We start from the raw sequence: 23,805 nt of genomic DNA, 5'->3' as shown, positions 1-23,805 counted from the left end.
CATAGTTCCCTGAAAGTGGTGCAGCAAGTCGACAGAAGGCTTTTGGCACGCTGATTTTCATCAGTAAGGGCAATGAGTATAGAAATTAGGATGTTATATTACAGTTGTACAAGATGTTGGTGAGCTTGCACTTGGAGTATTGTGTTTTGTTTAGCTCACCATGTTATACAAAAGACAACATTAAGCTGGAGAGAGTGCAGAAAAGATTTGCTATGATGTTGCCAAGGCTAAAGGGACTGGGCTATTGGGAGAGATTGGGCAGGCTAGGACTTTATTCCAAAAAAGACTGAAGGATAATCTTATAGTGATGTATAACATCATGAGAAGCATAGATAGAGTGGATTCCTGGTGTAGGGGAATTAAAAAAAAAAAACTGGAGGGCATAAGTTTAAGGTGAGATGGACAAGATTTAACAAGATTTGAGGGGGTGCAGAGGGTGGTGGGTATATAACCATATAAAAATTACAGCACGGAAACAGGCCATCTTGGCCCTTCAAGTCCATGCCGAACACTTATTATCCCCTCGTCCCATCTGCCTGCACTCAGACCATAACCCTCCATTCCTTTCCCGTCCATATACCTAGGGACTGAGCTGCCAGTAGAAGTGTTTGTGGCAGACATTTAGAAACATTTAAAAGACATTTGAACAGGTGCATGGATAGGAAAGGTTTAGAGGAGTATGGGTTAAACGTGAACAAATGGGACTAGTGTAGATTGGTATTTTGTTTGGCATGGATGAGTTGGACAGATGGGCCTGTTTCCATGTTGCTGGTACTAGGACTTGATAATTATAACTAAGATTCCTCTAAACCTTCATTCTTGAAAGAGAACAACCTCAACTTTTCTAATTATTTCACGAACTTCCATCATCATACTTCCAATCCAGCAAACCTAGTGTGCTCCCTCATTTGACTACGGCATCCTCAAGTATTGTGTCCAGACTTGAACCATGTCAATTGTCACCCAGAAATGTCCCATGCTCAGGAATGGCACAATGACTGGACAACTTGTTCGAGTGCTGAGGTTTCAGTATAAATGTTGGCTAAAGCCCTGGATGAAAATTATTTGTTCCTGTTCGTCTCGCAAATTATGTCATTGGATTTTATATTGTTCATTAATGTCAGCCTTCTAGCAACTATAAAATCTTCAAGAATGCAGATCAAAAGAAAAAAACATGTCACTATGGTTACTGACAAGGACTCAGAATTGCTATTCTCTTCCATCACATAATTATTTCCATTAGGAATCCATTTTCAAGTCATGGATATCCCTTGATCCCAAACATACCATGCTACTCTTTAATTAATAGCTGTGGCAAATTTATTACTGATAAATACAAATTAAGATCTGAATCGATTAATTGTTTAAGTGGACTAAGTTTAGAGTTATGTAAACTAAGTTAAATAGACTAATATGGTTACGGTACTGTAGATCAGTGTCACTCATGTTATACTTTGTAGCTATGCCCACTAGCTTAACAGTAAGCCTCCCTGCCTTGTTCCCACACTCTCAGAGAAACATGCTAGTATGAAGTTAAAGATGCTGTAACGTTAATAAAGTCTTTGTACCTTTATCACGGTGTAAGACTTCAGTTATTTAAACAGCAGGACCGCAACATGGTGTCAGAGTATACAAACTCACTCCTTGCTTAATTGTATTGCTTTTATTTTAGTTTATTGTTTTTTCAACTGTATTGCAATGGCTTCTGCTCTCCGAAAACCAGAGATCCTGGTATTTTAAGAGGATCTTGCAGAACGGTGGCGTGTATTTGAAGAAGATTTCTCAATCTACATTGAAGCGACTCGCGCTACTGCTGGTCCTGGTGTTCGAGCGTCAATACTTCTTAATCTGGCAGGCACAGAAGCTGCTCGTTGTGCCAGAAGATTTCACTATGAATCAGCTAGACTTGGCCAGGCTGGTGTCCAGCTCTCTCCTGCTGAATCTGTTCAAGACCCCGACTGCCTACTGCACAAATTCCGACAGTTATGTACCAATTTAGTTATTAAGCAGCATCTCTTTTTTCATGGTGCCAGAACAGGGCAAATCTATGGAGTTGTATGTCAGTGCACAGAAGCACATCGCAAATCGGTGCGATTTCAGAGATAAATGTGATAGCCTTATCCGTGACCCTCTGGTTCATGGTATCTGCAATGATAAATTACGCAATGAGTTACTGCGGGATGCTGACCTTGCTCTAGAGACTGATGGAAAACTACCGCCACATTGCTGAAATGGCTGACGCTCACATCAAAGTCTTGGGACACTCTGCTGATCATGAAATTAATGCTGCCGGTATGTCTTATCAAATCTTTCCTCATTTTCCTCAAGTGCCTGTTACCAAGTTGAGACTGATTGACAATTGCTTTAACTGTGGGGGTTCACAATAGAAATTCACATAGAAATTCAGGTTGTGGACATGTGAGTTAAGGTTATTCAGGCTGTGGACACATGAGTTAAGACAGCAACGTAATTCAACTTAACCGATAGAGTGCACTCGACTTCCTGCAAACAGAACAAGGGAAGCAGCCGTTGGAGAAACAATCTCTTTTTTTGTGACTTTTGGAGCACGGCCAGGCAAATGACGTTGCACCTAGCCCCCGAATTGACCTTCAGATAAAGAGTTTTGCCATTAACGAACACAGCGATCTTGGGGTCTAGTTGTTTATGCCTTAAATCAGACAAGGCATGTACATCAACATCAAAACATTCGCCAGCAGCCTATAAACCCATGGGAGTTGGTTGTGAGAATTCTGAGAAGGAGCTTTCATGGCCAAGCGAATTAACAGATTGTCTGGTTTTAACTCTGTTACGTGAATGACAGCATTTAAGGAAATGGTTTATTTCGTTGCAAATTCGACATAATTTTCCATACGCAGGGCAACGTTCACGAACAGCAGCAGAAGGCGTTCAACACTCTTAAGCAGCAGATGTCTTGTGCTCCTACTCTTGCTTATTTTGATCCTAAAATACCAGTCACACTGACTTCTGACGCCTCCCAACACTGACTAGGAGCAACATGTGTTCAAAATGATGGTAAGGACATTAAGCCTGTTGCCTATGCCTCGCGCACAATGACTGACACAGAACAATGCTATGCCCAAATTGAGAAAGAGCTGTTGGCGGTTGTTTTTGCCTGCAAGAAATTTAACGATTTCATCTTTGGACACATGGTTACGATTGAAACTGACCACCAACCTCTGATCAGAATTTTTAATAAACCGATCCATGCCTCTCCAGCGCGTTTACAGCAGATGTTGCTGCAACTTCAAAAATATGACATTGTTCTGATCTACAAACATGGTAAGGATATGTACCTGGCTGACACTCTCTCGTGAGCATCCTGGAAGACCTGCGAGGGTCCGCCCTCGCCTGATGATGACTTTATTGTAATGACTGTCTTTTATCCCCTCATCCTGTGTGGAGGATTTGGTTGCCCACACTGCTGCTGACAGTACTTTACGGTCGCTTGCCTCCATCATTAAGCGCGGCTGGCCAGACAAACACTATAAACGTTCCGCTGCCAGTTCGCCCTTTCTTTGCCATCCGTGATGAGCTAGTGCTGCAGGATGGCATTATTTTAAAAGGAGACAAGCCTGTGGTTGCTGCTTCGCTGCACAACAAGTATTTTAACACTGTCCACGCAGGGCACCCAGGCGGTGAAGCTACCGTTCCACGGGCAAGAAGCATGTTTTACTGGCCTGGCATGGCCGACTACATCACCGAGAATGTGGCATCCTGTGCAATGTGCAACAGCTGGGCACCTCACCAACAAAACCAACCACTTCTTTCACATCCGGTCCATGCACTCCCGTGGTCTACTGTGGCAGCTGACATATTTGAGTGGCATGGCAAGCAGTACCTGGTACTCGTCGATTCGTATTCAGGATAGTTTGACATTGATTTTCTCAGCACCCCCACTTCTCGCAGGGTGGTTTCGAAGTTATCTCGCCATTTTTCAGTCCAAGGATCTTCGGGTAGACTGTTAACTGACAACGGCAGTCAATTCACCAGTCAATACTTCAGGGAGTTTGCTACACGCTGAAATATTCGACACATTACCAACAGCCCTGAATATCCACAGTCGAATGGGCTAGCTGAGCGGGCTGTCAAGAGTGCTAAACAGCTCGTGGAATATTCGCACAGAGCTAATTCCGACGTGTTCCTGGATCAACTCAACTTGCGCAACATGTCACGTGGCCCCATTTTGGGTTCACCTGCTCAACATTTATTGTCGAGTCAGACCCGAGCCACGGTGCATGTGGCGGACCAAGCATTGATCCCGCAGGTGGTTCCGCCTGAGCTGGTTCAGTCCAGGTTACAACAAAAATGTCACATTCAAAAACAGTGGTATGACAAAACAAGTAGGCCACTGCCACCATTGACCAAGGGGCAGGTGGTTTGTTTGCAGACTGACAAAGGCCATGACCATATTGGTGTGATTTCAGGAGCTGCTTCTGAGCCACCCTCATATCTGGTCAGTGCCGATGGCGGCACCTACAGGCTTAACAGACAGCATATCCTGCCTGTGAACGAGCCAGCTCCACCACCGTACTATCCAGACCGTACAAGTATACTTCCATCTGTGTCCAGTGGCACTCCTCCGCCTGTTCCAGCACAACAGCCCACGTCTGTAATGGCTGGTTTTCCAGTGGCAACTTCGCCTGCGCCACAGTCTCCTGTTTCGTCTTCGGGAATGCTGGATCGGTCTCCCTCACCTGTGAAGCCACCTGCTCTGTCCCCGGGGGGAAAGAACGGAGATGGTCTTTATCGTACATGTGCTGGTCGTGTTTGCAAGCCGGTTGTGAAGTAATCGGGCTATGTTTGACTTTCCTCCAGTTTATTATCAATTGCTATGTATGCTTTACTTAGTTAATGGTTTTGTACTGATGTTAATTATTTAAGAGGGAGGATGTAGATCAGTGTCACTCGTGTTATGAGTCATACTTTGTAGCTACACCCACTAGCTTTACACTAGCCCCCCTGCCTTGTTCCCACACTCTCAGAGAAACATGCTATTATGAAGTTAACGATGCCGTAACGTTAATAAAGTCTTTGGACCTTTATCACAGTGTAAGACTTCAGTTATTTAAACAGCAGGACCACAACAGGTGGGCGGCGCGACTTTCGTCAGCAGCGGCCTCTGCAGTCCGTCTGCGTTTTTATTATTTTATGTCTATGTTTTTATGTAGTTTTTGTTATTTCTTGTTGGGGTATGTGTGTGGGGGGGTGGGGGTGGTGTGGGGGGGGTGGGGGTAACTTTTAAATCTCTCCCTGCACGGGAGACCCGACCTTTTCTTTGTCGGGTCTCCGTTGTCGTTGGGGCTGCAACGAGGAGCGGCCACCAACAGGAAGACCGGGGGCTGTGGTGCCGACTACTCACCTCACCGTCGCAGAGCTGGCCGAGTCCAGAGCGGGTGGAGCTGTGGTGGATGCTGCTGCGGCCCGACCTCCGGAGATTCGGTGGCTGCAACCGGGGGCTTTGACTTTGACTCTGACATCGGGGGGGAGAGTGCAGTGGAGAGATAAGTTTTTTTGGCCTTCCATCACAGCAATGTGATGGGTGTTTATGTAAATTATGTTGTGTCTTGGGTCTATTTGTTTGTAATGTATGGCTGCAGAAACGACATTTCATTTGGACCTCAAGGGGTCCAAATGACAATAAATTGAATTGTATTGTAACAGGTCCAAAAAACCTCATGGAAGGTTGGTTAAGAAGGTTCAATGGTTGGGTATTAATGGTGGAGTAGCAAGATGGATTCAACAGTGGCTGAATGGGAGATGCCAGAGAGTAATGGATGGTTATTTGTCAGGTTGGAGGCCAGTGACTAGTGGGGTGCCACAGGGATCTGTGTTGGGTCCACTGTTGTTTGCCATGTACATCAATGATCTGGATGATGGTGTGGTAAATTGGATTAGTAAGTATGCAGATGATACTAAGATAGGTGGGGTTGTGGATAATGAAGTAGATTTTCAAAGTCTACAGAGAGATTTATGCCAGTTGGAAGAGTGGGCTGAAAGATGGCAGATGGAGTTTAATGCTGATAAGTGTGAGGTGCTACATCTTGGCAGGACAAATCAAAATAGGACGTACATGGTAAATGGTAGGGAATTGAAGAATGCAGGTGAACAGAGGGATCTGGGAATAACTGTGCACAGTTCCCTGAAAGTGGAATCTCATGTAGATGGGGTGGTAAAGAAAGCTTTTGGTGTGCTGGCCTTTATAAATCAGAGCATTGAGTATAGAAGTTGGGATGTAATGTTAAAATTGTACAAGGCATTGGTGAGGCCAATTCTGCAGTATGGTGTACAATTTTGGTCGCCTAATTATAGGAAGGATGTCTGCAGAAAGGGGACTACCAACCAAGTCTGTTTTTGTTGTTTTACCAGATCCTGGTACCATTTATTTATTTATTTATTTTTAAAATTACTATTGCACCTCATGCTTGTAATAGTTCCAAAAATGTAGACCACGTCTTTTGGAATTTGTCTGCTTTGCCTGCTAAGAGGAATCTCATCTCTTCCAGATGCAGTGTTTCAAACATATTTGATATCCACATTTTTATTGTTGGTGTGGGCGCATTTTTCCAGAATTTAAGTAGTTCAAGGCATTGGTGAGGCCAATTCTGGTATGGTGTACAATTTTGGTCGCCTAATTATAGGAAGGATGTCAACAAAATAGAGAGAGTACAGAGGAGATTTACTAGAATGTTGCCTGGGTTTCAGCAACTAAGTTACAGAGAAAGGTTGAACAAGTTAGGTCTTTATTCTTTGGAGCGCAGAAGGTTAAGGGGGGACTTGATAGGGGTCTTTAAAATGATGAGAGGGATAGACAGAGTTGACGTGGATAAGCTTTTCCCACTGAGAGTAGGGAAGATTCAAACAAGGGGATATGACTTGAGAATTAAGGGACAGAAGTTTAGGGTTAACATGAGGGGAGACTTCTTTACTCAGAGGGTGGTAGCTGTGTGGAATGAGCTTCCAGTGAAGGTGGTGGAGGCAGGTTCGTTTTTATCATTTAAAAATAAATTGGATAGTTATATGGATGGGAAAGGAATGGAGGGTTATGGTCTGAGCGCAGGTATATGGGACTAGGGGAGAATACGTGTTCGGCACGGACTAGAAGGGTCGAGATGGCCTGTTTCCATGCTGTAATTGTTATATGGTTATATGGTTAAAATGACAATGACAAGCTCATGAGCTGAAATAAATGATAGATTGAGAATAGATATGAAGTAATTGCAAATGTCTGAATATGCATATTCTATTTTTCATTTTAATCTTGCTTCGGCATTAATCGTGTGTTTTAATTTCAAGTTGAGTAGACTATGTAATGCACCTATTGTTCATTAAATGAGGTAAATATAAAGCAGTGAGCGAGATGGGAACCTTGGGATTTAGACTGTGGCAGCAGGAAGGAGAAACTAAGAGAATGGGTTATTGGTTATCTCATGGAAGAGTATTGATACTGATTAATAGTCCACAGCCAATAATCACAGTGATATGAGGGTTTTTTTATCTGCATTCTTGAAAGTCCAGAAGGTGATGGAACCTCCATTCGTTACGGAGCTGGAGCTGCCGTCTGTGAGGGAATCCCCGTTCCAGCGCAGGTCCGCAGAAACAGCAGGTACAGCAAGCACAGTACCTGGAGACAAAGGGGAAGCCTCCATTGTGTCCGGAAACGTGGCCGTCGGGCAGGACTTCAGGTCAGAATGAAGCGCAGGGGACTTCGGCCCCCTCTCCCAACTATCCTACTGGCTAATGTACAGTCCCTTGAAAACAAAGTGGAGGACTTAAGGGCAAGACTGCTTTATCAAAGGGAGCTGAGGGAATGCTCTGTGTTCTGTTTCACAGAGACATGGCTCACCGCCAGCTCCCCAGAATCAGCGGTCCAGCCTGAAGGGTTCTCCATCCACCGTATGGACCGTACCCTGGCATCTGGGAAAGGGAGAGGAGGGGGCATCTGCCTCATGGTCAACTCTGCGTGGTGCTCAGACGTGGCAGTCCTGTCCAACTCCTGCTCTCCACACCTCGAACATCTGGCGGTGAAGTGCCGTCCCTTCTACCTCCCGAGAGAATTCACCTCCGTTATCCTGACCGCGGTCTACATCCCACCCCAGGCAGACGTCCGTCTGGCACTGGAGGAGCTGCAGGCCGTGTTCAACAAACACCAGACGTCTTACCCCGAGGCATTTACCACCATTGCTGGGGACTTCAATAAGGCGAACCTCAAGAAATCACTCCCCAACTTCCACCAACATGTCTCCTGCTGCACCAGAGGACCTAACACCCTCGACCACTGCTACACCACCATCAAGAATGCCTATCGTTCTATCCCTCGCCCTCACTTCGGTAAGTCTGACCATACCGCGGTGCTGCTTCTTCCTGCCTACAAGCAGCAATTAAAGAGCGCACCCCCAGAAGTGATGACAGCACAGAGCTGGTCGGGGGGGGGGCAGAAGAACAACTCCAGGACTGTTTGGAGTCTGTAGACTGGGCAATGTTCAAGGACTCGGCAACGGACTTGAACGAATATGCCACAGTCGTTACAGACTTCATAAAGAAATGTGTGGAGGACTGCATCCCTACAAAAACCTTCCGAGTGTTTCCCAATCAGAAACCTTGGATGAACTTTGAGATCCGCACTCTCCTGAAGTCCAGACACAGGGCATTCACCTCCAATGATACAGTGGCCTACATGAAGACAAGATACGACCTTGGTAAGGCCATCAAAAAGGCCAAAAGGGACTTCTGCTCCAAACTGGAGGACGAGACAGATGTTCGGCAGCTGTGGCAGGGTCTGAATGCAATCACCTCCTACAAGGCAAAACCAGGAGGCAGCTTGAATGCCGGTGTAACATCACTCCCTGACGAGCTCAATGCGTTTTACGCGCGCTTTGACAGGGAGAATACTGATGTGCCTTCCCGATCCCCCATTCGCTGCGATGGCATTTCAGTCTCAGTCACAGAGGCCGATGTCAGGAAATCCTTCAGTGGGGTGAACCCCCGAAAAGCACCTGGTCCTGATGGTATACCCGGTCGTGTTCTAAAAACCTGTGCGGACCAACTGGCGGGAGTATTTACGGACATTTTCAACCTCTCACTTCTGAGGTCTGAGGTCCCCACCTGCTTTAAAAGGGCATCAATTATACCGGTGCCGAAGAAGAGTAAGGTGACGTGCCTCAATGACTATCGACCAGTGGCACTAACGCCGGTGGTGATGAAGTGCTTTGAGAGGTTGATCATGGAGCAAATCAACTCCTACATCGACAAAAACCTGGACCCACTGCAGTTCGCGTACCGCCACAACAGATCAACGGTGGATGCGATCTCGCTTGCCCTCCACTCCGCACTGGACCACTTGGACAACAAAAACTCATATGTCAGGCTGTTATTCATTGATTACAGCTCGGCATTTAACACAATCATCCCCTCCAAACTGGTTACCAAACTCGCAGAACTAGGTCTCTGCGCATCCCTCTGCAACTGGATCCTCGACTTCCTCGTCCACAGACCACAGTCTGTTTGTATTGGTGGAAATGTGTCAGCCTCAATAACAATCAGCACAGGGAGCACCTCAAGGCTGCGTGCTCAGCCCCCTGCTGTACTCACTCTATACCCATGACTGCGTAGCGAACCACAGTGCGAACTCCATCATCAAGTTCGCTGACGACACCACTATTGTGGGGCGTATCACTGATGGGGATGAGTCAGAGTACAGAAGAGAGATCGAGCAACTGTCCATATGGTGCCAGCGCAATAACCTGGCCCTCAACACCAGCAAAACCAAGGAACTGATTGTGGACTTTGGAAGGAGTAGGAGGGGGACCCACAGCCCCATTTATATCAACGGGTCGATGGTTGAAAGGGTCAAGAACTTCAAATTCCTGGGCAGTGCACATCTCTGAAGATCTTTCCTGGTCCGAGAACACTAACGCAATTATCAAAAAAGCTCATCAGCGCCTCTACTTCCTGAGAAGATTACGGAGAGTCGGATTGTCAAGGAAGACTCTCTCTAACTTCTACAGGTGCACAGTCGAGAGCATGCTGACCGGTTGCATCGTGGCTTGGTTCGGCAATTTGAGCGCCCTGGAGAGGAAAAGACTACAAAAAGTAGTAAACACTGCCCAGTCCATCATCGGCTCTGACCTTCCTTCCATCGAGGGGATTTATCGCAGTCACTGCCTCAAAAAGGCTGGCAGTATCATCAAAGACCCACACCATCCTGGCCACACACTCATCTCCCTGCTACCTTCAGGTAGAAGGTACAGGAGCCTGAAGACTGCAACAACCAGGTTCAGGAATAGCTACTTCCCCTCAGCCATCAGGCTATTAAACCTGGCTCGGACAAAACTCTAATTATTAGCAACCACTTTCTGTTATTTGCACTACCAGTTTATTTATTCATGTGTGTATATATTTATATCATGGTATATGAACACATTTATCTGTTTTGTAGTAAATGCCTACTATTTTCTGTGTGCTTAAGCAAAGCAAGAATTTCATTGTCCTATACAGGGACACAAGACAATAAACTCACTTGAACTTGAACTTGAAGTCTGAGAGCAAATTAAAAAATGCAGGATGATGAGTTTAAAACTTCTTCAAAGGAGTAGAATTGGACCATTTGGCCCATTGAGTCTAATCTGACATTCAATAATGGCTGATCTATTTCTCCCCCACCCCTCTCCTCCCCCAACCCCATTCTCCTGCCTTCTCCCCATGACCTTTGACATCCTTACCAATCAGTATCTGTCAATCTCTGCCTTAAAACTACCTGATGACATGGCCTCCACTGCCGTCTGGGGCAATGAATTCCACAGATTCCACACCCTCTGACAAAATAAATTGTTCCTCGTTTCCTTTCTAAGGGTGCGTCCTTTTATTCTGAGGCTGTGCCCTCTAGTTGTAGACTCTCCCACTTGTAGAAATAACCTCGTATTACAGGCAACCCCTGCATTACAGACTTCCGGATTATGAAAATTCACCTTTACAGAAATCACAAATCGCTGCCCAGTAAGTTGGTGTGAAATAATGTACACCCTCATGGAATTTTTGTGGATAAAAAGTAAATTATTTTTCAACTCTCATATTTCGATGCTTGTGTGGATGGCACAATTTCGTGTTCCAGAAAGTTCTGAAATCACCTACTTTCTAGGAATGTAACCCGCTTGTAATATAAAGGACAACTGTATCCATAAAAAAAATCCAATGGGACATTTTGGAAGAGGGGCTGGGTAGTTCTTCTCAGTGTCTCAGCCAACAATTAAACTGCAAGCAACAGCAATCAAACCATTTGTCCTGTCACTGTGCCATTCCTGTGCAATGGGCATTACAATGCACAAATTGACAAATGCATTTCAAACATTATAATAGCATCTTACTCCAACAGCGTTTCACAGACTGCGAGGCAATTTGGGGAATTTGAGGAAGAGTGCAGGTTTGGAGATAGAAATATAGAACCATAGAAAATAGGTGCAGGAGGAGGCCATTCGGCCCTTCCAGCCAGCACTGCCATTCACCGCCAAACCTGAGCAATATTGTCCTGGCGATGAGACTGGTGTAGTCCTAGAGATGGAACAGTTGTAGTCAAAAACTGCCTTCATAATTGACCACAGTTCTTCGTGTCTGAGAGAAGGGATCCAGAAGTCTCAACAGTAACAAATGGAAAATGAATGGTCCGTGACATTTGGAGAATGGCTGAAGCTGTAGTTCAAATATGTATATGTTCAATAATTTTATTTTATCTGGAGGATTATATTATACAATCATTTCACCTTGTGGTTCAGATTAATTTGGACCCGGAATTATCACCTTTGCATTTCAACAATCCACTGACCCAAGCTGAGAGTTCCTAGACCCTGCAGCTATGTGGCTGAGCAACAGGGTAGACATGTTGATCAGCTGATATAACATGCAGTAATGGCCATGATGTAGTGTGAATGAGGTCTGATATTCAATATTTCATGTTTTTGTTCATGAACTGCTGTCATTAAAGCAAGAGCTTGAAGCGCATAGATCTAATTAGAATGCTTATTTTGTTTGGTCACTAAATCTGATCAACTGACGGGACTAATTCATTATGTTATTTGGGCTGCCTTTGTGGAAATGGGAAGATTGCCATTTATCAGGCCATTTCTGTAAATAAAACCATCAGTGCTAATTTAGATACATTGGAAATCAATTAGCTCTTGGAAAAAATGTTCTCTTGAAAGTAATGTCCTTATTAACTAGTGCCAACGATAATGTATATGCATTGGAAAATTAAGACGTAAAGCAGATGGTAGGCGTCTGAGAGCAGTTGAACAAGTTAAGTCTGTTCGATTTCACTCTTAACCAGGCTCCTACCTTTCACCTTCCTTAACCCTGAACTATAGTCTGTCTCCCCCTCCAAGTTGTGATCATCAATGCATTACTCGACAATGCATCATGTCACCTTTATTCATATATCATTATTTGGCAGATGACATCTTCTTTACTACTACCTTTTAAAAAATTGCTTGGGACATTAAAAGGAACTAAATAAATGCAAGTATTATCCAAAGGAAGGATAACTGAGACAGTAATGCATAGCAACAGTTATAGTAACTCGTGTTGATCATTAATTCTACTTTTTTATAACTTGCCAACTAGGAAAGTGAGACCATGCTTGACAAATTTAGTGGATGTGGTTGATGCAGTAATGAGTGGCATGGATGGGAATGAATAAAGAACCAGCCTTAGTGCAGTATTTAAACTTCTGGAAAGCTTGAAATCATTCTACCTATGAAATTAATGTGCAAAATTCAAGCAAATGAGTTGGGGTGTAATGTACAGTCGTGGACAGAAGGCTGATTGGCAGACAGGAAAGTGTAAGAACAAACAGGTCCTGGTATGAGTGGTTGAAATGATAAGTGAAGTACCACAGGGAACATTTCCTAGACCCAGTGGATAAGGAAAATAAATGTATAATCTCCAAGTTTGCAGCTGATACAAAGACGAGTGGCAGTGTCAGCTGCGAGGAGGATGCACAGGGAATCCACTGTCATTTCCACAGGCAGAACAGGTTAGGTGATACAATTAAATGTGAGGTTATCTACTGTGCTTGTTGAAATAGTTAAGCCAATTATGATCTGAAGAGTGTTGTATTGGGAGAGGGAGAGGTGCACAAAAGTTAGGAGTGTAGTAGAATGCTATCTGGTCCAACAACTGACAAGGATTTGAATGCCATGCAGGACACTGTGCAAATGCACTGCGGTTACTAAACAAATATTTCAAACAGCACTTTCCAAGCAGAAGCCCTCTGCCATTACCAAGGGCAAGCATAACAAGCGCATGGAATACTGTCATCTTTTCTCCATGTCTTTCATTGGGGACTCTCTCCCCAACAGTATCGTGAGAGCATCTTCACCATGGGGATGGTGGCAATTCAAGAAGACATGTCTTGACCACCTTCCCATTGGCAGTTTCGGATGGGGAATGCATTTTGCCTTTCTAAGGAAACCCGTGACCTGAAAATGGGTTTTAAAGTGGGTGCAGTTGACTGTGTGCTCAGTCGTATCAGATACTATGGTGAGTAGAGATATTAGAAGAAGACTGCATGCTCACACCTAACATTTCCACAAACTGTGAATGTGAATGCTGATTAGTAAGTTTAGAATTAGGAGGTATTGTTTCTATATCTTGAATGGATTCCATTTCCTTCATTGTTTGGGGAGCACATCTTAAGCTCTCTTCTGTGAGCCTGGACTAGAGCTTCAGCAGATACAATATCAAAACACATGCACAACCAAAAATATCAATAACTAGAATGAAATTTAGTAAACCTGACTGCTCCAAAGTTGAGTAGTTTAAAGTTACAACATGGAAACGGGCCTTTCGTCTCTCTGAGTCCATACCTACGTATTTACAGTCCAACAAGTTTCCCTTCAATGTTACAAACAGCAGAGGATAAGCTGCAATCAAGATTCTACTTGGATTTGCACACAAATGGGATGCAACACTAGAGAATATCTGCCACGTCACCCAGTTTCTTTACGGGCAAGTATGCTTCCGATTCAAAATCCAATGTAGCCCCATGGGTTGACTTGTGGGCATTGATATACATTTGTGAATTCAAGCAATAATCATTATGCCAGATTGTGAATAACAATTATCAATTGCACACAATGTCTTCCCGATTCATTTCCATAAACAGAAGGTCACATCTTTTCTCCATGTCTTTCATTGGGGACTCTCTCCCCAACAGTATCTTTTCTGTTTTAACCTTTCTTCAACGGGCATGCATTTTCGTGAAAGAGAAGAACCACACTTTGAACAGAGAATATCCATAATGGATATGTATTCCATTTTCAGCCCTCAAATCCATCACTTTGATGAACGTATCATTTTTTAAATGGATTTGGTTATCTTTAAAGTCACAGCAATTTTGCGGATGGCCCGGTGAGGCTTTGCATCCCGTGTGCTAGTTATTGAGAGATAGAGCCTGACTTTGTGCCTCTAATTGCTTCTCGGTTAAATGTTTCAGAGGGAAACAGAGATGATCCCAGGTGCTTCTTCATAGAGAAGGCAAGGAAATAAGAGTGTGTAATGCTCTTCCCACACCCTTTATTGACTGCAAGAAGAAATCAAACAAAGCATTAAAAAAATCATTTTAATTTCCATTCTCATTAAATGAAAGCACCAGTTAAAATAAAATACAAATTGACAGCAAAGAGAATATGTTTAAAAGTGAAGGAGTTAATGATAACCCAAACAAATTGTGCTTATTTCAATGTGAGAGAGACTAATTTCTGAAGTACTGTCTTTGAAACTGTGGAGAGATTAGACTTAAAATGTCTACTAAAAGTCACTTCTATTCCACTAACCAGTGCATTTAAGTGGTATAATAGCAGGTAGCTTTTCCTTGATTTTTCTTTTCATTTTCATTACATTTTATATTTAAAATAGAAGCCTGATGCAGTTTTCGAATTCTTCTGAAAATGAGGTCATGATAAAAATATGCATTTTAATAAATCTGTTGAGTCCTTCATCTGTAGATAACCTGCCTTCAATTTATTGAAAATGACTTTGAAAAAAAATACAGTGCATCATTTAATAGTTTCTTGGTGTACACTGATCAGTTTCTTTGTCAATTAAATATTTTGACATTTTAATATGTACCCACTACTATTGGTGTGCCCAAGGAAACCATCTTCCCAAAGCTGCATAGGTTTGTTGAAGCTCAGTTTCAATCTGTTTAGAAGGAGAAAACGGATCCAGGCAAATTTCTTCTTGACCTAAGATGGACGATGTCAGAAAAAAACGGATCTAAGATACTTTAATCACAGTTAACATTTCCCAAGCTGATGCATTGGCTCATTTGATTCCACTCTGATGATTTGTATACTGACAGCAGAAATGTGAATGATGCAAGTCTGTTGTGCTCCTCGTGACGCTCTTGATAAATCGATTTGATCAGCCAAGATGTCCTGCTGATGTTAATTTCAACTGCATTTCTCACAGGAGTACTCCAAACCTGCAAGTTGTAATGGTTGGAGTTACTGCGCAAGGATGTAGAAGTTGGTGCATGAATCACAAAGTGTTGGCAGGCCGGTCCAACAAGTTGTTAAGAAGACAAATGGCATGTTGGCCTTCACTGCAAAGAGGTTGGGGTTTTAGGAATAGGGAGGATTTGTTGGAGTTGTACATTGTGTTGGTGAGTTTAGGTCTGGAACACTGTATACAGCTTTCATTCCCTTAGCTAAAAATGGATGTAGGTGCATTGGAGGCAGACCACAGAAGATTCACCAGGCTAATTTCTTAGGATGAAAAGATCGTCCTATCAAGAGTAACTAGACAGTTTGGGTGTGCGTTCCTTGGAATTTAAAAGAACGAGGGATAGCCTTATTCAAAAATGTAAGACCTTAAGATGTGAATATTTTTGCACTCATGAGAGAAAAACTAACAAGGAGACATAGCTAAAAATAAGTTGCCAGTCATTTAAAACTGTGGTAGTTAGAAATTTCTTCTCTCGTTGGGTGGTGAATCTCTGAGGATGTTGGAGGCCCGATCACTAGTAATATTTATTTGGGATCAATAAATAATTGAAGGAATTAAAGGTTTTGGGAACTTGCAGAAAGGAGGCGTTGAGGCCAGCATAGATTGAGAACACTCTTATGGGCCTGTCCCACTTGGGCGACTGCAGGAGACCATCCGGTTGCCACATGGTCGCCACATGTTTGCGGGTGGTTGCTGGGGAGTCGCCTTCATGGTCGTGAGGAGCTCCTGCATTCTGGGAACTAGTCGTGGCTTCATTATGGTCGATGCAAATTTTTCAACATGTGTCATGCTTGCCCAACCTGCATCTCCTCTGGAAGAAGGGCTTCACCCACTGAGACTTTCTAGTGCAGTTTCTTCACCATTATTCTTGTTCTTCTGTCTTCCGGATGTATAAGCAAGAGGGCTGCTGAAAGCAGCAAGGATTGTATTTCTACTGAGCGCAATGCCCTCTGAAGTTCCTTCATGGCAGTCATGTCTCAAAATGATTTGAAACTCCACCCTGCAAACCATTTTATAGTAAAATAAGATTATGTCTTTGTTTTGGTGGAAATTTTTATGCCTACAGAGTCATAGTTTGACGTAGCTTGAATTTGGTGGTCGTAGGTGTAGTCGTAGGTGGTCGTTCTCAGTCTCCACTATTACCAGGAGCTTGTCGTAGCGTGTCGTCAACTAGGTCGTAGGTTGTCGTAGCTTGTCTTAGACATAGTTGTAGTATGGGGTTGAGTCTTTGGATTTTCAGCGATCCAACAAGACTATGACAGTCGCCGGCAGTCCCCTAAAAAGTCGCCTAAGTGTGACAGGCCCATTACTGTATTTATTGTAAATCTCCTCTGCCCCCTATCAACAACCTTTTCTCCTGTAAGATCTACTGTTTCACAGGGAATTAAGAGATTTATGGAATGTCCACAGAATTGAGGTGGATATGTGCAGTAAATTTGAGACGACATATTTTGAGCTGACGATCCTTGTTTTGCAGATTGCTGAGCCATTCGACAATTTTACTGGCTGCCTGGGAGTGACGGAAATCAATGGGCTGGGCCCTTTAATCCTATTAAAGGCTGTCGGCAGACACAATATTGGCCGCTGCAGGTAGGGAAAAGATAGCTTTGGATTTTGAAGCCACAATATTTAATACTAATCTACCTTTTATCTTTCTGTGTTCTGTTTATGAAGAAAGACCTTGTTTGCAGTTATTGGTCAGACTTGCACGTAGAATTACTTTTGAGCCTATAACAACCAGAGTAGGTGAGTCGAGGACATAGGTTTAAGGTGAAGGGGAAAAGATTTAATAGGAATCTGAGGGGTAACTTTTTCAAACGAAGGGTGTTGGGTGTATGGAACAAGCTGCCAGAGGAGGTAGCTGAGGCAGGTACTATCCCAACCCTTATGAAACAGTTGGACAGGTACATGGATAGGACAGGTTTGGAGAGATATGGACCAAAGGCAGGCAGGTGGGACTAGTGTAGCTGGGACTTATTGGCTGGTGGGGACAAGTTGGGCTGAAGGACCCGTTTCCATGCTCTATCACTCTATGATTTTATAACACAAAAATAGCCAATTTAGCACAATGAACCAACACTGAAAGAATCTGAAGGAAGTTGAGGGAACTGTAGTGAGAATAAAGTGAAATTAGCGGGAGATTAGTGCAAATGATTGGTGTGTATTATGTGATTCTATGCCTCTATATCGTCAGGAATGTATAACAAGAAATTGAGGCCATTCAGCCTCTTGTGTCTGCTTTACTGCTCAATAAATTCAGAGCTGATCAGGTCATTCCCGATATGTCATTTTAATTCTGGTCCTGTCTAATTATAAATGTTCTTTCAAGCATAAAATGTAAGTAGTTTTGTTTTAATCTTCCAGAATATTCCTAAACAATGTGCATTTAAAGTGCCCATTACACAAAGTAATGATTGTGCCTCTAGCAAAGTTTATAGTAGAATTGAAGACTTGGCGAAGTTGGATAGCCAAACACTTTGGCATATCTTAAATATTCTTCATGAAGTGTCTGTTTAAATATTGATTGTGCGGTCTTTCCAGAGAAGAAGGGAATTGCTAATGCAAATCGCACTGCTGTAAAAGTAAAAACTGCATCCCTGCATGGAAGTTCCTTTTGTATGAAGATTAATAAGAGATTTAAACAGCATGCTTTCTTAAAAAGGATCCAAAGAAAATTAAAATTGTAAATAATTTGGTGAAACCTCTGGTGCAAAATGAGAGTTTTCACTGCAATTTGAAACAGTCTTGCATAGGGAAAATAACCCTGCAATCTATTCAGATCAAATATTGAACAGACCAATCTCCCTTTGGCAGTTTTGCCAGTTAATTTGCCATTGAGTTAATGTCAGGAAGAACAAGATGCTGATCTCGCCTCCTGCCGTTCTGCTGCAGATCTTGTCTGAAAACTGCCTCCCACCCCCCTCCGGCTTCCATGGCTTGAAGGAAGGAGCGAAGTTTGCAGATTTAGAAGTAGTCTCACTCTCCTGCAATCATTAGCAAGTAAAATAAAGCCACAGTAAAGCATATTTAAATGTTAATTTTATTTACTTATGGGATGAGGGTGTCATTGGCAAGGACAGCATTTCCTCTCCATGCTTTGGTTTCCATTAACAAGCTGGTGGCTGTCGCTATTCATTTCTGTCTTTGCCCGTGATGTTACTTTCAGAGATGTTAGCTAAGAATTGCCAGGATAGAATAGAATAGAATAGAATATGTTTATTGTCATTGCACAAAACTGAGCAACGAAATTCCATTTGCTTCTCCTCCGTTAAAAGAAATACAACACGACATCCAATACACATATGTACAGTTAATAGTAAAATAATAGATACATTTTTTTTAAAGTTTAAAAGAATTTAGCGGTATTCCTCGAAGTTACTTCTTGCTTCCCAGTGTTCACTATTGGAGTTAAGCTCTTTTACCGCACATGGGTAGAAACTATTTTTTAGTCTACCGGTGCGAGCCTGCAGAGACCTGAGTCGCCTCCCCGAGGGTAGCAGAGTAAAAAGGTGGTTGGCAGGGTGGGATGTGTCCTTCTTGATATTTATGGCCCTGCCGCAAGCATCGGGCCTTGTATATGTCATCCAAGGAGGGCAGGTTAGCGTTTGTAATGCGCTGCGCAGTTTTTATAATTCCCTGCAGCGCCCTCCTCTCAGCCACAGTACAGCTGACAAACCACACCAGGATTCCGTAGGTGAGGATACTTTCCACTGGCACATCGATAGAAGGACAGCAGCAGCGGCTGTGAGACGTTAGCTCTCCGTAGAGACCTCAGGAAATACAGCCGCTGATGAGACTTCTTCAAGAGAGTGACGGTGTTCATTTGCCATTTGAGGTCCTGGGAGATGTTTATTCCCAGGAACCTAAAGTCGTTGACTCTCTCCACCATGTCTCCTTTGATGTATAAGGGAGCAGGTTCCTCTCTCCTCTTCCTCCTGAAGTCAACGACAAGTTCTTTTGTCTTTGATGGGTTTAGTACCAGGTTGTTTTTGGTACACCAGACGGTCAGTTTTTGGACTTCATCCCTGTAGGCAGACTCGGCAGGATCTTGGCCGTCCTGATAAAGGAAAGACTTCTAGGAGTGGATGCAAAGAACTGCAGATTAAATGTGTAGGAAGGAAATGCAGATGCTGGTTTAAACCGAAGATAGACACAAAAAGCAGGAGTAACTCTGTGGGACAGGCAGCGTCTCTGGAGAAAAGGAATAGGTGACATTTCAGGTCGAGACCCTTCTTCAGACTATGTCTCGGTCCTCAGTCTGAAGAAGGATCTCGACTCGAAGCGTCACCTATTCCTTTTCTCCCAAGATGCTGTCTGACCCACTGAGATACTCCAGCATTCTGTGTCTATCAAAGAACAGCAGTTGTTTAAGAAGGAACTGCAGATGCTGGAAAATCGAAGGTACACAAAAATGCTGGATTTACTCAGCGGGTGCAGCAGCATCTATGGAACGAAGGAAATAGGCAATGTTTCGGGCCGAAACCCTTCTTCAGACTGATCGGCTGATCAAACAGTCTGAAGAAGGGTTTCAGCCCGAAACGTTGCCTATTTCCTTCGCTCCAAAGATGCTGATGCACCTGCTGATTTTCTCCAGCATTTTTGTGTACCAAAGAACAGCAGTTACTGGTTTACAAAAAGGGAAAAAAATTGCTGGAGTAACTCTGAAGGTCAGGCAGCATCTCTGATTAAGATGGATAGGTGACATTTCGGGTCATGACCATACTTTAGACTGATTGGGGGGGAAGGGGGGGTTGGAGAAAACTGGAAGAGAGGAGCAGCCACAGGAGATGTTTCTCCGCAACTTCAGAGGTTGAGGAGAGAAGTATATATAATTATTGAGAGACATCGAGAGGGTAGACAGTCAGAACCTTTATCTCAGGGTGAAAATGTCCAACACCTTTATAAGGTGAGAGGTGGAAGGTTTAATGGAGATATATGGGGCCGTTTTCTTTTACACAGTTCGATGGGGGCAGGTTTGGATAGGCACATTGAAGTGCAGGGAATAGAGGGATGTGGAACATGTACAGGCAGATGAGATCAGATCAGCCAGGCATCATGTTTGGCACAAACATTGTGGCGCGAATGAGCCTGTTCCTGTGCTGTCTTGTGCTATGCTCTATGTAACACCTGTCCTTACAACTCTACTCTCAACACCATCCAGCAGTCTTGCCAGAGGAGACAGATTTACAAGCACCTCCTGTAACCTCTTTTACTGCATTCGGTGTTCCCGATGTGGGCTCCTGCACATCGGTGAGACCAAACGCAGAATCGATGACTGCTTTGCCGAACACTAGTGCTCAGTGTGCCAAGGCCATTTGGAACACCTGGTTGCTAACCATTTTAACTCTCCTACACATTCCCAGTCTGATCTTTCTATCCTGGGCCTCCTCCATTGCCTGATTGAGGCCACACACAAAATGGAGAAACAACACCTCATATTCCGCTTGGGTAGCTTGCAACTAAACGGTATGAACATTGAATTCTCCAATTCTAGGTAATGTCAACAAACACCTGTCCCCCTCTCCTTTCTCCCCTTCCCCAACACTCTCCACCGTTACTCTCCACCCCCCCCCCCCCCCACCCACCCCCCCAAACCCCCCTTCCCCCGAAGCCTGGCCTATCTTGCACCAGTTCCCCTCCCACCTTAAAAATCTATTAACCAGCTTCACAATTTGCAACTATGTATCCCTCATGGGCACAGCTCTGCTTTTATATCTAACCTTTGTCTAACAACGAGGCCATCAGAAAACCTCCATCCATGCCTGAGGTCATCTGTTTCCGACCATGACTATCCTACCTTTCTTTGCTGCCAGTCTTTCCCTTATTACAATCCGTCTGAAGAAGGGTTCTCAAAATGTCATCAATCTATGTTTGCCATGGATACTGCCTGACCCATTAGGTTATTCCCGTATTTTGTATTTATCTCGAGGGCAGGGCAAAGCCTGGCAAGTAATAGGTTCACACAGGTGAGGGGGGGGGGGGGGGGGGGTTTGACAGGCAGACAAACCAAAGGCCAGAGATGAAAAACAGAAGGTGTGAGACAAAATGATTGAAGAGTTTTGAAGCTAGAGGAAGGAATGTAGAACTGCACTGGGATACTCGGAATATGAGAGGCATGGATAAGGCTTTGGGCAGCAGGTCAGGTGCTGTCAGGTAGACTTGTGATAATGTCATGGAGGTGGTAATTAATAAACAGCACTATTTAACACAATGATCTAACCTCAGAAGAAGGGTCTCCCTAAAGAAGGGTCTCGACCCAAAACATCGCCCATTCCTTCTCTCCAGAGATGCTGCATGTCCCACTGAGTTACTCCAGCATTTTGTGTCTACCTTTGATCTCATCTCGGGGTCAAATGTGGTACCAAGGATTAATAATAATAATAATAAATTTTATTTTCGGGCGCCTTTCAAATCTCAAGGACATCTTACAAAGATTAACAGAAGAGAAAAAAACATATAGTCGGAGAAAAATAAATAATAAGGACATCATCAATATACAAATTAAAGATAGAAATCGCAAAATACCTGATATATATTCACAAATGTTCAATTAATGTAAGACATAATCTAATTCAATTTAAAATTGTACATAGATTATATTATTCAAAAACAAGATTGAACAAATTTTATCCAAATATATCCGCCACTTGTGATAAATGTCTAGCCCAAAAGGCAACTATAACACACTTCTTAGTTTCCTGCATAAAACTTTATAGATTTTGGAATGATATTTTTGAAATATTTACAAAATTATTCAAGACAAGAATGGAACCTAATACTGAAACGATTATATTTGGTGTAATGGAAGATGGGAATAAATTGAATACATCTCAAAATCTATTCCTTAACTATGGTTTAATAATAGCAAAAAAAATAATTCTTAAATTTTGGAAAGGTACATCAATACCAACGCTTAAAATGTGGATTGCAAGTATGTTGGACACCGCTCATCTTGAGGAAATGTGATTCCTCCTAATGGACAAATCAGACCAATTCATAACGAGTTGGTCTACATTCGTCGTTTTTTTGGAATCATATGGTGCAACACAATTGTAAAAACTAACTGTTTCAGGACTGGACGAGGGTTGGTCAAGATTATAATTAATGATCTCCTTTTCTTTTTTATTTTATTTTCTTTTCTCTATTTTCTCTCTCAACTTTCTTCATTTACTCGTTTTCTTTTTTCACACACTATATATTTCACATCTTTCTATCCTTTACTATCTAACTTCTTTTTCTTATTCTAATCTTTTTTCAATTTAACAAAAAAAAAAAAAAAAGTTGTACATAAAATGTATTATGAAAACATATATCAGGCACTTTGGTGCCATATGACTGTACTTACTTCTAATAAAATAAAATATTAAAAAAAAAAAAAGATAGAAATCGCTCCAAAGACACAAAATCAAAAAAAATCAAAAAACACAATGTGAAGAGAGAGCAGCGGCAGCTAAAGCGCGCCAGCGTCCACTCTCTCTACTGACAGCCATCTTGGACACAGACTAACATAGTAACTACACACAGAAAAATCATCCCCCCGCAATGGTTACCATTGTGGGGGAAGGCACAAAGTCCAGTCCCCAACCCCAGTTCTCCCAGAAGTCAGGCCTATTTGAGGCCACCGCTATTGCCTCTACGGAGGCCCGATGTTCCTGGCCGTTCTGGCCGGGTGGAGTTACCCCGGCGTCGGGAGAGTCCTCACAGTGGCTGGGCCACCTGGAATGGCCGCTTCCTAGCAGGGGATTGTTGGCTTCCGAAGGATTAGATTGGCAAATTCAGTTTTAAGAAGTTGCCAGAGAGCGGGGTATCTGTCCATCTCTCCAATTGGAGAAAATATCTATTCAAACAGTACTGACTGTTAGACAATTGAAGGGTGATACGATATGTTGAATGCTGTCAGCCTTGGACAGGTGGAATGATGGCAGGATGTCAGTTAAATCAATAGATTAATAATCTAGAGGCCTGGATTGACAATCCAGAGACCTGAAATCATTTCCTTCTATGGAAGTTGTGAAATTTAAACTCAGATTAGCAGTTTGGAATTAAAATAAAACTGGGCAGTGGTAATGATGAACAAAAACCTATCTGGTTTGCTAATGTTCATCAGGACAATAAATTTGCCACCTCTCTCCACCATGGGGCCTTTGTGACTATAGGTTCACCACCGTGAAATGGTTTATCAAGCCATTTAGTTCCGGGGCAGGTAGTGATCAGCAATAAACAGTGGTCTATTGAAGTGTTAATTAATGAATGTAACATGTGAAAAGTGATGATGTGTTTTCAGATGAT

Source organism: Amblyraja radiata, chromosome 5 (genome assembly GCF_010909765.2).
Source record: "Amblyraja radiata isolate CabotCenter1 chromosome 5, sAmbRad1.1.pri, whole genome shotgun sequence".
Lineage (NCBI taxonomy): Eukaryota > Metazoa > Chordata > Chondrichthyes > Rajiformes > Rajidae > Amblyraja > Amblyraja radiata.
This window is presented reverse-complemented; position numbering follows the sequence as displayed.